The sequence below is a fragment of the Amblyomma maculatum genome, chromosome 10 (genome assembly GCF_055883805.1).
Source record: "Amblyomma maculatum isolate TAMU_Amacu chromosome 10, ASM5588380v1, whole genome shotgun sequence".
In the NCBI taxonomy this organism is placed as follows: Eukaryota; Metazoa; Arthropoda; class Arachnida; order Ixodida; family Ixodidae; genus Amblyomma; species Amblyomma maculatum.
The window spans coordinates 100,546,070-100,558,069 of record NC_139353.1 but is presented as its reverse complement, the minus strand read 5'-3'; the positions used below and the strand labels follow the sequence as shown (position 1 = coordinate 100,558,069).

General features: G+C 44.3%; 1 non-coding gene across 1 annotated transcript; it reads right to left on the bottom strand.

Annotated features, from left to right (window-relative positions):
• Positions 1-9,918: 9,918 nt before the first annotated feature.
• TRNAP-CGG (transfer RNA proline (anticodon CGG)) lies at positions 9,919-9,990 on the bottom strand. Its single transcript has one exon. It is a non-coding gene; the product is annotated as a tRNA-Pro (tRNA).
• Between the last annotated feature and the right edge of the window lie 2,010 nt (positions 9,991-12,000).

Sequence of the window (12,000 nt, the reverse complement as noted above, 5' to 3'; positions counted from 1 at the left end):
TGTATACAACATAATACATACATCGAAATTACGCTGCGTCGCCTTACGATTCCAGTTGACACGCATTATGGTACTGGCTGTACTATTCACACGAAAACACTCCCTAAAACAGCAAGAATCACAGGATCATTTAATACAGGAGTTTGTTAAGAGGAAGTGTGGCTGTGGGTTGATTGTCTGAGGCGCGCAGTTTCCTGCGCATAAAGAGGAGCAGGACATCATCTCCTCCATGACATACACTGCTCCACTTTCAGAAAACTGCGCCCCGCACTTAGATTTTCTCTGCAAAGTAATAGAACTTAGTATTATTAAATGTAAGGCATAAATCATTGTCTGAAAATCTATTATTCACTCATTTTCTTTTGCGATGCTTTCGGTTTAGTGATATGCTACCCAGTCTGCTACACCTCTGAGCTGGTGCGATCCTGCAATACTATTATTAGCAGAATACAAAGCCAATCTAGACTGGGAAAGAGGCAGAAAAAATATTTCTAAAAACATATTTACAGACATAGATGGAATTCCTATCAAGCTGATTAATGAACTTGATTCAAGAAGTAGGGAAACGTTGTTAAAAACTTTAGAAACAGTCGTAACGAATACGCAAAATCCAGACAGCTGGCGGCAGAGTGAAATAATATTGATTCTTTAAGGGGAAGGAGAAAGGATGCGCATAAAATACTACAGGTTGATTACCGTAACATCTGTTATATACAGGCTGGCCATGCACGCGGTGAAATTAAGAATGCAAGCATGGGTAGAAAGTAACAGGATACTTGGAGAACTTAAGAACGGCTTAGATGATAGCCTGCTCGTGCTTACCAAATGCATTGAAATATCTACAGTGGAAAATGGACCTTTGTATTTGGCCTTCCCGGACACAAACGGAGCGTACGACAACGTAAACAGGGAACTGCTGTGGAACATATTGTAACGGCTATTGCGCCAAACGTCCAGGCAACGCCCTGAGCCTAGAAGACTGCCGAAGTCCGAGAGCGGCCTGAGCGTGGTTCCAGCAACCAACTTCGTCGTCTACGCCAACCTGCAACCACTTCATTGTCTACGTCAACTAGCCACTGATTGTCTCCGCTTCGTCGTCGACTATAGTTTGTATCACTGCCCCCCTCCTCTGTAGCATCGATTCGATGCGACGCGGTGCTACTAGGAAGAAGTCAGCGAAAGGGTGCACTGAAGTCTCACAAGGACCCAGCGGCGTGGACGAATCCTTTTGATTCGTTGACGCCAACTAGCCACTGATTCTCTGCGCTTCGTCGTCGACTATAGCTTGTATCAATATTAAAAGAAGGTATCGGTCATGAGATCAAAGAAACCTGCAAGAAATATACCGGGATAACAGGGTAGACATTACATGGGAAGGGATAAAATGCACGGAAGCTATCAAGGTATGTAAAGGATTAAGACAAGGTTGTCCTTTATCACCGCTGCTGTTCATGCTTTATATGCTAAATATGGAACGGAGAATACAAGAAAGTAACTTAAGTTTTAACCTGTCACATAGATTAGGCGGAGAGGCGGTAGATCAGCGCCTCCCCGGTTAAATGTATGCAGACGATGTTGTGCTGCTAGCTGAGAGTCTGGAAGAATTACAAACTGTAGTTAAGTATTGCGGAGACGAAGGGGATGTTCTGGGCTTCAGTATTAGTGCAATTAAGTCGGGTCTAATGATTTTCAACGGCTCAACTGATCAGGGTCTTAAAATACTAAGCCATGAAATACCCAGAGTGGCATAATATAAATATCTCGGGGTATGTGTAAACGAAGGATTGACATACAATAAAAAGCGCGAGAAATCACTTAAGGTAAATGGGCGAAGAAATGCCGGATTAATGAAGCATATAGGGCATTGCGGGGATACAGCAGGTTTGAGGTTTTGAGGGGTATTTGAAAAGGAATTATGATGCCCGCGCTTACTTTAGGAAATGCGGTTTTATGCCTAAAATTAGAGGTACACTCGTGAGCAAAAGTGAAGAGACCATGCGCATTGCGAGAACTACCCGCCAGCTTCTTATGACAGTGAAACAGGTGTTTCTGAAAAGTGCATTAGGTACCATGCATAATATACTTGCCTCCTTGCCCAAGCAATTTTCTCTGGCACATCTTTTTATACATCAAAAAAGCAATCGTAGCAGTTAGCGTGGTCTCTCCACTTTTGCTCACGACTGTACAGTTCACATTAGAAGCAAATCAGAGAGCCGTCCGACGATTAGCACTGCGTACCCACGGCAAATTCACAAATGAGGCGGTACAGGGAGATATTGGACGGGCATCTTTCTAACTACGTGAAGCTCAAAGTAAAATATTATATGAGGAACTCCTGAGGAAATTGGACAATGCCAGATGGGTAGCTAAAGTATTTAAACATCTATATCTAAAAAGCGTTGACTCACAATGAAAGAAAAGAACTGGGAAACTAACCAGTAAGTATGCTGGTCGCAAGGACGAATCAATAAAGAGAGTTTAAGCAACAGGTGAAAAACACAGAAGGTAAAAATTGGATCAAATCTATGGAAACTAAACAGAGTGTGGAACTATACCAAAAGTCAAAAAGCCAGACCAGGAAGGGAGCTTTCTTTGATAACTCAAGAGGCAGTGCCCTACTTTCTGAATCTAGATCAGGGTGCCTTAGAAGACGCAGCTACGAAAATAAATTTACCAATGAAGATGACACATGTGCAGTATGTGGTAAATCCACAGAAACAATTAACCATATTATATTCGAATGTAATGGTATTCATCCGGATGTCGATGCAGGCGCAGTCACTCTTCCTGAAGCTCTGGAGTTCGGAGATACCAGTGGCCGGGTGAATGAACCTGCGGTGGAAGCTAGCAAAAAACGATTGGAAGATTGGTGGCTTAAAAGCATAAAAGTGACATAATGTTAGTGATTTAGAAACAAAAGTTCAATAAATAGAATGATGGTATAGTTAACCAATCTAAAACAATAATTAAAATATAGGGGAACAATGAGCAATATACAATGCTACCACCCCATTTCAAAGGGGACGCTACTATATTCTATCCATCCATACATCGTGGTGGCTCCTAGCGAATGCCCGTTGCCTCGGAGCAATAAATCGAGATCTTTTCATGCCAAAACCACGAGAGTTTTTCCCCAACACCCTCCCATCTTTTCCATAACATTTATGCCTTATTATTGATCTGACCAAAGTAATTACCCTTAATAACTTTAGCGAAAAAAAGCTTCCTGGCCATGTCACAGCCCTTCGAATTTCTCAGAGACCTTGGTTTACACATATGCTGCGGAGGTTTTTTTGCGTCAGGAGAATATTTTCACTAATGCGTTAAATTAATCTGTTTTCCCAGCTTCATAGCTTATCAGTAAAGACGGCGTCAACGCAACGTCTGCACTGATAACAGCCCAAGAGTGAAGAAAATATACACAGTAACTACAGCAAGACACAAGCTCGTAGGAACGTAATTTAAAATAACCAGAACCAGGCCTCGTTGCTTCAGCGCGCTGCTTTCAACGTGCTAAATTCTTTACGATATAACGCGATCTTTTTTATTTTTATTTGCGTTCTTTTCTTCACTAGCATCTTCGGGGTTTTTTGCAACTAACTTGTAACCAGACGACACGTGTCACGTGTTCTTGTTGGTATTGTTAGTGCTTCGTCTGTTCTGTGCCGCTCGCTCCGTCTCCTAAAAGAATTTTCACATATAAAGCAGCATGTAAGTAAATCAACACCTGAAATTTAACGATGCATTTTCGTATCTGTTTTACAATTCTGAGCGCAACGGACAGTCAACGTTAATGCTCCATATGTCGGCATGGGGACTTATAAGTGTGTTCCGAACAACTGAGAAATCAAGCTTGTAAAAAAGTATTAACTGCCATGTTTTCAAGCTTGTATTCAAATGAGAACGGCCCAACTATGTTGAACAAGATTATTCGCTAGTTCACAATACGCCAATCTAGGTTTATTTCCACCCAGTGAAAACTGAGGAGTGGCTTTTCGCCGGCAGTCCTGGCTCGTTGGTCTAGGGGTATGATTCTCGCTTAGGGTGCGAGAGGTCCAGGGTTAAAATCCCGGATGAGCCCAATTCTTTTTTTCTTTTAGGCATTTAATGTTAATGTTTATTAACAGCATGCCTATGTTTATAACACTTAACCTCCTTTTATGATCACGGTCTCTTCTGATATAAATAGTTTTTGATTCTCTTCTCAAGCACCACAGCCATTAGCGGACAAAAAAAAAAGTACGGGTTGTACAAGCGAAAAAGAGCAATTACTTTTAAAGACGCTTTTTCATCTTTGGATATAATTATTTTGTACCATTTCCACACATTTTAGCAGCATTTATTAACATCAACAAAGCACCTGAATCACGTTATCTTGTAAGCTTGTTTAGTTCTTTATTAGAGACATTAGCCTGGTTGTAGTTAGAGATTTCTAGCTGGGCGTTGACACAGGTTTATAAAGTTTTGTAATTAGGCAACTAATTGTGCGCAAGAAAATTTTCTTTTTGCACCATTTTTGAAAAGCACCAGTTTTAGGTTCGCGACAGCAGACGTCTATAACTACACGCTAGACTATGGAAGAGGTGCAATGTAACCTGCATTTCTTCTGTCCCTAGAGAAGAATTGGGCGGTCAGCACCGCATTAAGACCGGGACAGAGGGTTTGCCTTGATGCGCTAATGTATTGCGTAGCTCGCGCGCTTGGAAAAAAACGCGCGACTACTCAAATTTCGTAATCCGCAGGGCTGTGGTTAAGTGTGAGTTCCAACTTCTAGAAAATGATATCGCTACCACTACAAATTCAATGAAAATTTTGTGTTTGGGGCATTTACATTGAAAGTTTTTAAGTAACAATTTAAATTATCTGACAACCTTACTAGTGAAAGCTATTAACCTGTTTCTTCATGTCCATCAACAGTGTTAATTTGCTCTAAAGCTGACACAACTTTTAGAGTAGAAATTTAATTTCAGTTGCATTCTAGAAACTCACTGTAGCGGATAAAAAATAAAACATTAATTTCCTTTATTTACTGAGTATACATAAGAGATTTTACTGAAACTTGTCAGGCAAACTGGCCGCATTATCAAATAAAAATGTATCTATACTTTTCTTCGCAATAAAAACATTCATATAATACCTTTTTTTTTTAACTCAAGTAGCTGAACAACCCAATAAAAATCTCTCTATGCAGCAAATTGTAGTAAAACAAAATCGGAGAGCCTAATCTAGAATATCCTCTTCTTCTGTCATACAAGAAAATAGACACAGCCATGAACCTAGCAACCTACATTAATACTGACTTTTCTAACACAAAATTAAAAATAGGGACCGTAACCACGAGCACTACTCAAAACAATATAATCAAGAGCGATAAGCCCCCCACATTTAGGCCCCGCCCCTTTTCATTAAATTTGTTTTCGCTTTTCTCATTTTACCTTTGTGCCGTCTTCCTCATATAGTAAACAATACTAACCTTAACGCCACTAAAATATATTCGGAGAACGGGTGCGGAACATCGAGACGATATCGCATTCGGAAAATGTGGACTACAAAACCTGTATTTGCAACCAAGTATATGAATTTGAAAGATATCAAGCGAGAATTTAAATTCCCTACCAACCTAATCAAGCAGGCATGTCAAAATCTCCCGGCTGACTGCTAATGAAAGGTTCGCGTATTCGGTAAATTCGCACGACAAGAATAAAGAACTCAGGGCTCGTCGGAATTTGAACCCGGGACTTCTCGAACGCTAAGCGCGAATTTTACTCCTAGACCAACAACCTTTTTATCTTGATTGCCATTGTTTCACAAACACTGCAGGCTGGTTGATTTTTCCCAGGTGGATCAGGAATTATTTATAAAAATTTTAAATTCTCCATTTTATTCCAGTACATTAGAAAACACGTACCGATGACTGAGTTTCCAAACATCAGTTATCTCAAGGACGCAATCCCCAAATTCTCACGTATAGGAATATTATCAAGATCAGCATGGCCAGCAGCCATTCGACATTTCCACACACTATGCAAACAATAGCATTGTCACATCATACAAAAAATTTTCATCATTTTCTACAGCTAAGAACCGGATTCCATAGGGGTGTGAAGGAAAATAATGTGTAAAGCTCGCTGTAGGATAGTTTTAAAAACTTCATCACAACGGTCCATAAACACGTATTCAACAGTGCCCGGCTGTCTACACACAAAAAACTGTTCACTCCTTAGGCACAAAGATTTCTTTCTCCGCAATCCATGTCTTCACAGACAGAACTTCTTCATGCAATTTAAAAACACAATGTTTTCACTGCAGACTGTACAGGCATCTTTTTTTTTTACATGTTTCAGTACATTTTGTTCCGGCCCAGAAGTGTATAATGACCGGTGTACAGGAACGGGCAATTCTTTTTCATAAAGGTCTCTTTGGAGCCTTTGTCTGCTGACATTTGCTAAATATTCCAGTGAAATAGAAATACATAAAAGCCATGTTGCCTGAACAATTTATCGAAAATAGCCACGCGTTCTGCCAGTGACATAACAAGCAGTTGACACAATAAACATTGGCAAAGCTTTCGCCTAAACGTAACTGACAAACAATGCGCAGAAAAAATCATTATTACATCTCATAAATAACAATTCATTAACAACTTGACGCAGAAATAAGTGTGACAAAGGCGATCCACCATCGTCTACGCGGAAAAAAAGTATGGTTCGACCTTTTTTTTTCAAATAGGTTTGTGGAGCTCCGCAGTCCCTTCTAGTGTTTAAAACCGCGCGCGTTTTTTCCTACTTGAATTGGAGCTTGCGCGGGAAGCGCGAGTACGCATGAGCGAGCAGCCGGTCTTAGAGTCGGCATTTTAGCGGCGCAATGACGAGAATAGATAAGCGCTTTGGATGCAAGACTCGCGGCTTTTGCCCTGCGGGAGGCCAGCGAGAGGCGGCAAGCGAGCGCCACGGATCGGCGGGATGTGCACGGACGACGGAACGAAGATCTGCCAGTTGCAGACAGCAGTGCCTACAGGAATTCCTTAGGTTTATTTGCTCGAGTTTCTGCCACGCGAAGAGTAATGTTTCTTGTGCCGCCGTTAGCGCTTTGGCCCTATCGCTCGCCCTATTCGCGCAGCAGTGTGTTTTGTATTGCCGCCGTAAAGCGTTTACCCGCGCCCTGTTTTATCATTAGTGGTCTAATGTCGCGCGGGCCGACTGCATGTTTCCAGCTCAGTCGCGCCCAATGTTTTTTCTTTTTTTTTTTTAATGTTTTTCCATTTATCCGCAATAATCCGGTGTTTTTAAGAGACTGCATTTGCCACTCTTTGGGCGAGACCATGGCTCGCGGACCTCTTTCAAGTTCAACCTCAGTAAAACACTTTACAGCCTGTGTATCTTTTGAATATTTATCATTGAACAGTGCCATACCTGCTTCACCATACAAGACTTTGCTGACAAAAATAAATTGTATGTGGTCGCGCTAACAAACATTGACGTTGAAAAGATGCCGGTATTCTTCGGGGAAGTTCATAACCAGCACCTGTTCCTGTCCTTCTCGGCTATGGGTGCTAACTCTTGCGACTCCAAGCCCTCTTTCCAAAGCAACAGGGTGCTTCCTTCTACGACGCCTTTGTCGGTTTCGATGTCTGCGTTGCCTACGCCGGTGGCGACACTTGATCGGGGTGGTAAGGTCGTCTCCGTCGAGTACGTTTAGGGCGATGTAATGTGTCGATGTCGTCGTGGAAGGTATGGCGTTTTCCGTCGAGTGCTTGATGAGCTTTGAGCGAAGGTCAATGAATGCACCATGTTCAGTGAGAAATACCATACCTAGAATAACGTCTCGCGAGCAGTTCTGTAGGATTACAAATCTCGTAGTATAAGTGTGCCTGTTCACTGTCACTCCTGCTCTGCATCTCTCGGGCACTGTAATAACGTCACCACCAGCTGTGCGGATTAGCGGGCCATCCAAAGCGGCCGTTACTTTCTTGAGCTGGGCGGCGAAAGCTTCAGTAATGAGAGAATGGCCGGCTACGGTGTTTACTAAAGCGCGGTACACACTACGGGAACACAACAGCGGAGTAGCCAAAACACACCCGCCCGTCAAGCCGGAAACTTGTTTCCGAAGACACTTGTTTCCGAACAGCTTGTCACATTGCACAAGAAGCTCAGAAACAAGGCAGACTTCCGGGTGTTACATCGGTTTGGCATTCATGGGCAACGAAAACTAAATGCAAAAAGCGGTCGTCGGTAGTGTCTGACTTGATCGCTGGCCGAGCGATACTCCCGGTGACAACACACCACGCCCATATTCAATTATAGTCATTGATCTTTTTAATAATGCTCCCCTTATTTGCTTTGTGTCCCCTGCGGTACGGCGTCTTGAATGCTGTCTGTCAGTGGGCCGCAAATGAAACCAGCTGTGTTGGAGCCGCCTTGGTTCAATTCCTATCTCCGGCCTGTTCTTGAGCGCAAAACTCCGGCTTGTGGTGAGGCCGTCGTGGCTCCCATCCTCTTTGGCGCGCCAGACTCCGAAGTCGCTCCCGGCTACCCTAGAGAGGCAGCACCTTAGCGTCGCCGAAGATTTTTTTTTTTTTCAGTGTGACAAAACGTTAGCCAAGGATTTCTTCAGAACTTTCCGTTCCGTGTAGCCGGTCGACAAATACGCACTTCCGAACAGTTCGTGTCGAAGCAGTGTGACGTGGTAGCTGATATTACGCGAACACGCTGAACCCAGAAAGAGTCGGCCAACTGTTTCCGCAGTGTGAATCGGGCTCAAGGCGGTAACCATGCGACCGTCGGCAGCAACTTCGAGGCCACTTATTTGCGGCCTCGTATTGCCCGTTGACTTCGGTGTTCACTCTCTTCATCGCCGTGTGCTGAGGGCGTGACCGGAACACGCCATTGTCACTTAGCTGGGCTGTGGTGTCAACTGGAGTCTGGTCCTGACCTCGTCGATGTTGCTATCGTGTGGAGCGGCGATGTAATGACTACATCGTCGTCACTCTATCGTCGGCGGCGGAGCAGCAGCCACATCTCCAAAGGTTGCTTTCTTCAGTTTTCCTTGCGATGGCTAGGGGACCCTCCTCGCATGTAACTTCGGCCTGGCGACGCAAATCAGTCGCTGTGCGGAGACGGGGAGCGGTACCGACGGCATGGTGACACTACCCTGCGTGAGTAGTTGTCGATTTCTCGCCAGGACGGGGTCGTGGTGCATCGATGGTGAAGCCACGTAAGCCGATGCGTCTGTACGGGCCGTGGCGTAAAATGGGGCCGGTCCCACAGCCGTGGAAGCCCATTGGGTGGTCGTTGGACGCCCTCCAGGTGTCGCACATAATAAGGCTAGAGGTTCGGTCATAGGCTTGGCGGGCGGAGGCCAAGTAGCGGTGTTCGAAAGGAGCTTGTTCGAGTCGACGGGAAATTGGGGTGTCTCGTCGGGGAGCAGGACGTCTTAATTCGGCATTGTATTTATTTGCGGTGGGCTATTCCGTCGCAGCCTTCTTGCACCCGTCGCTTGAGGGACGCATAGTGCCTGCTAAATTCATCGCTGACGACGTCCGCGAGCGTGGCTATTTGGGGCTGTTGGGACTATGGCAGGAGTCGTCGTAATCTTTAGCGGACAATATCGCGGATAAGTCCCTAGAGGCTATCGCCGCATGTAGGTGAGACATCACAGTAGCTTACGGAGAAGGCTTGAAGCGGATTGGTTGTACTGGCGGGTTCGGGTGTCCAATGTTTTTTCAATACTCGCTGATTCTTGGGTGAATTCCGACAGTTTTCGATGGCTGGCTTAGAGGATCGGCAAAAAGCTGCTCTTTTACACCGCGCGTCAGGAAGTTGACTTTGTTCTCCTCGGTCATGTTGGGATCGGCGCGGTGGAAGACCTGAATAGAGGAAGAGAGGTGAAAGAGATGAATAACAATAACAAAAAATTCAAGGGCTCGCCCGGTTTTTGAACCCGGGACCTCTCGCACCCGAAGCGAGAATCATACCCCTAGACCAGCGAGCCCTTTTTTTTGTCTTTACTGCCGACTTTGACATTTAAAGTGAAATCAGAAATACAGTGCATAAAACGCGTAAGCCAGGCTTCGGCAAACACGGATTAAAATTCTCTCAGCGACACCAAAACATCAAGCAAGGTAATCCATTCTGGTGGATCAGGGAGTGCTCGGTAACACTCTCTTAGTGAAACGACACTTTCAACAAAATGCTCGCGAACAGGACGCACGACAAGATCAGCATGTTCAAATTGCATCCTCGTTTTCCATATTCAGTGCAGGCCCAGAAGCATAATCAAATCATATTATATCCTGTGATGTTTCTATCGGCAAGAACCTTATTCCATATGGATCGAGTGGTAACTGTTTCTTAAGCGTGCGCTGTAAAACATCCCAGTGAAATATTGGGTCCCAGCAGTCAAGAAGGACATACTCTATTGTTTCAGGTTTTTTGCATAAAAAACAATTGGTAGTCCAGGGTGCGAAGATGCCTTTGCTATGAAGCCATGTCTTAACGGGTAGCGTGTTAGTGTGCAATTTAAAGAAAAAAGTTTTGACTGAAGATATTACCGGCATTCTTTTAGCTCAGTTAAGGACGTCTTGTCCGGGGCCTCCACGGTATGGCAAACGGTACAATGGCTGGGGAAGCATGGTGTCAGTGAGGTCTCTATAGAGTTTCTTCTTGGTGACATTGCACAGATATTCATGAGAGAAACGCACATTTAACAACCTATAAGCAAGCATAACTTCACGCAGATATCCAGTCACGGCACCGCACATATTTTGACATGACGACACCACGAACCCTGGAAGGAGTCTGCTGAGCCTGACTTGAATCACTGTCCGGAGAAATGGATTGTTTTCGTCGCGTAGATAAATAAAGCGCGATACAACCTGGCGCATAAATAAATGCACAAGCCCTAGTCCTCCCTTCTTGGCAGGAAGGAAAATATTGGTTCGACTTGTTCTCTCCCATGTCGAAGCCCAAATGAACACAGCAAAAACACGAAGAATTTTTTGTTCACTGATCCTCATGGCACCCAAGACATTCATTACATACCAGTTCTTAGATACAAGGAAGAGATTGCAGATTGTGGCTCGGGAAAACATCGACAATTGCCTTGCTTGCCACGCGTCAGCCTTTTCTTTTGCAGACAACGCTTGGTTAGCCCAATATGGCTCTGGGTCGCGATAGGCATCAAGCGGTACACCAAGATAACGTTTTGGAACAGATGCCCAATTAAGCCGACAAAAATTGTCCGACGTGGCTTTCCAGTCTCCATGCCAAAAGCCATGACTTTTCCCAGTTTATCTGGGCCCCGGTGCACTCACAAATTGGTTGTATAACAGTTGTGGCATGCTGAATACTGTCTCTGTCGGAGCAAAAAATGGCGATATCATCGGCGTAAGCCAAGCTTTTAACATGGGCCACCTGCAGTCTATAACCTGTTATAAGTTGGCTATTTCCAATGGCCAAACAGAGTAGCTCGAGGTAAACAGCGAACAGCAAGGGTGACAGCGGACATCCTTGCCTCACGGACGACAAAACTGGCAGACTGCCAGACAAAAGTGCAGGGTTGTTAAATGCAATGGTACATAAATGAAATCTCGAAGACATAGGAAGCGTGCTGACCGGTGAAAATCGTCCGCAGTACACTCATTTCCAACGTGAAAGTCACGCGAGACTAGACAGAATATATGCATCACATGAGTTTGTGTCCTTATGTACTGCCTACGAAGTCAAGCCCGTCCAGTTTAGTGATCATTGCTTGGTGATGGCAACGTTTGGGGAAAGACAGAGGAATATTCGATTGAACTGGGACCTATGGAAATTAAATGTGAGGCTGTTGGAGGATGAGGTCTTCGTTAACGCAGTAACGGAAGAATTCGTAAAGTTACTTGAAATGCAGCCCCCCTGTTTTGCAGTCGAATGGGAGGAATTTAAACAGCGAGTTAAAATGGAAGCCATCGAAAGAAGCAGCCTCATAGCATACCAGCAAAGAGAGAACGAAACAAAACTT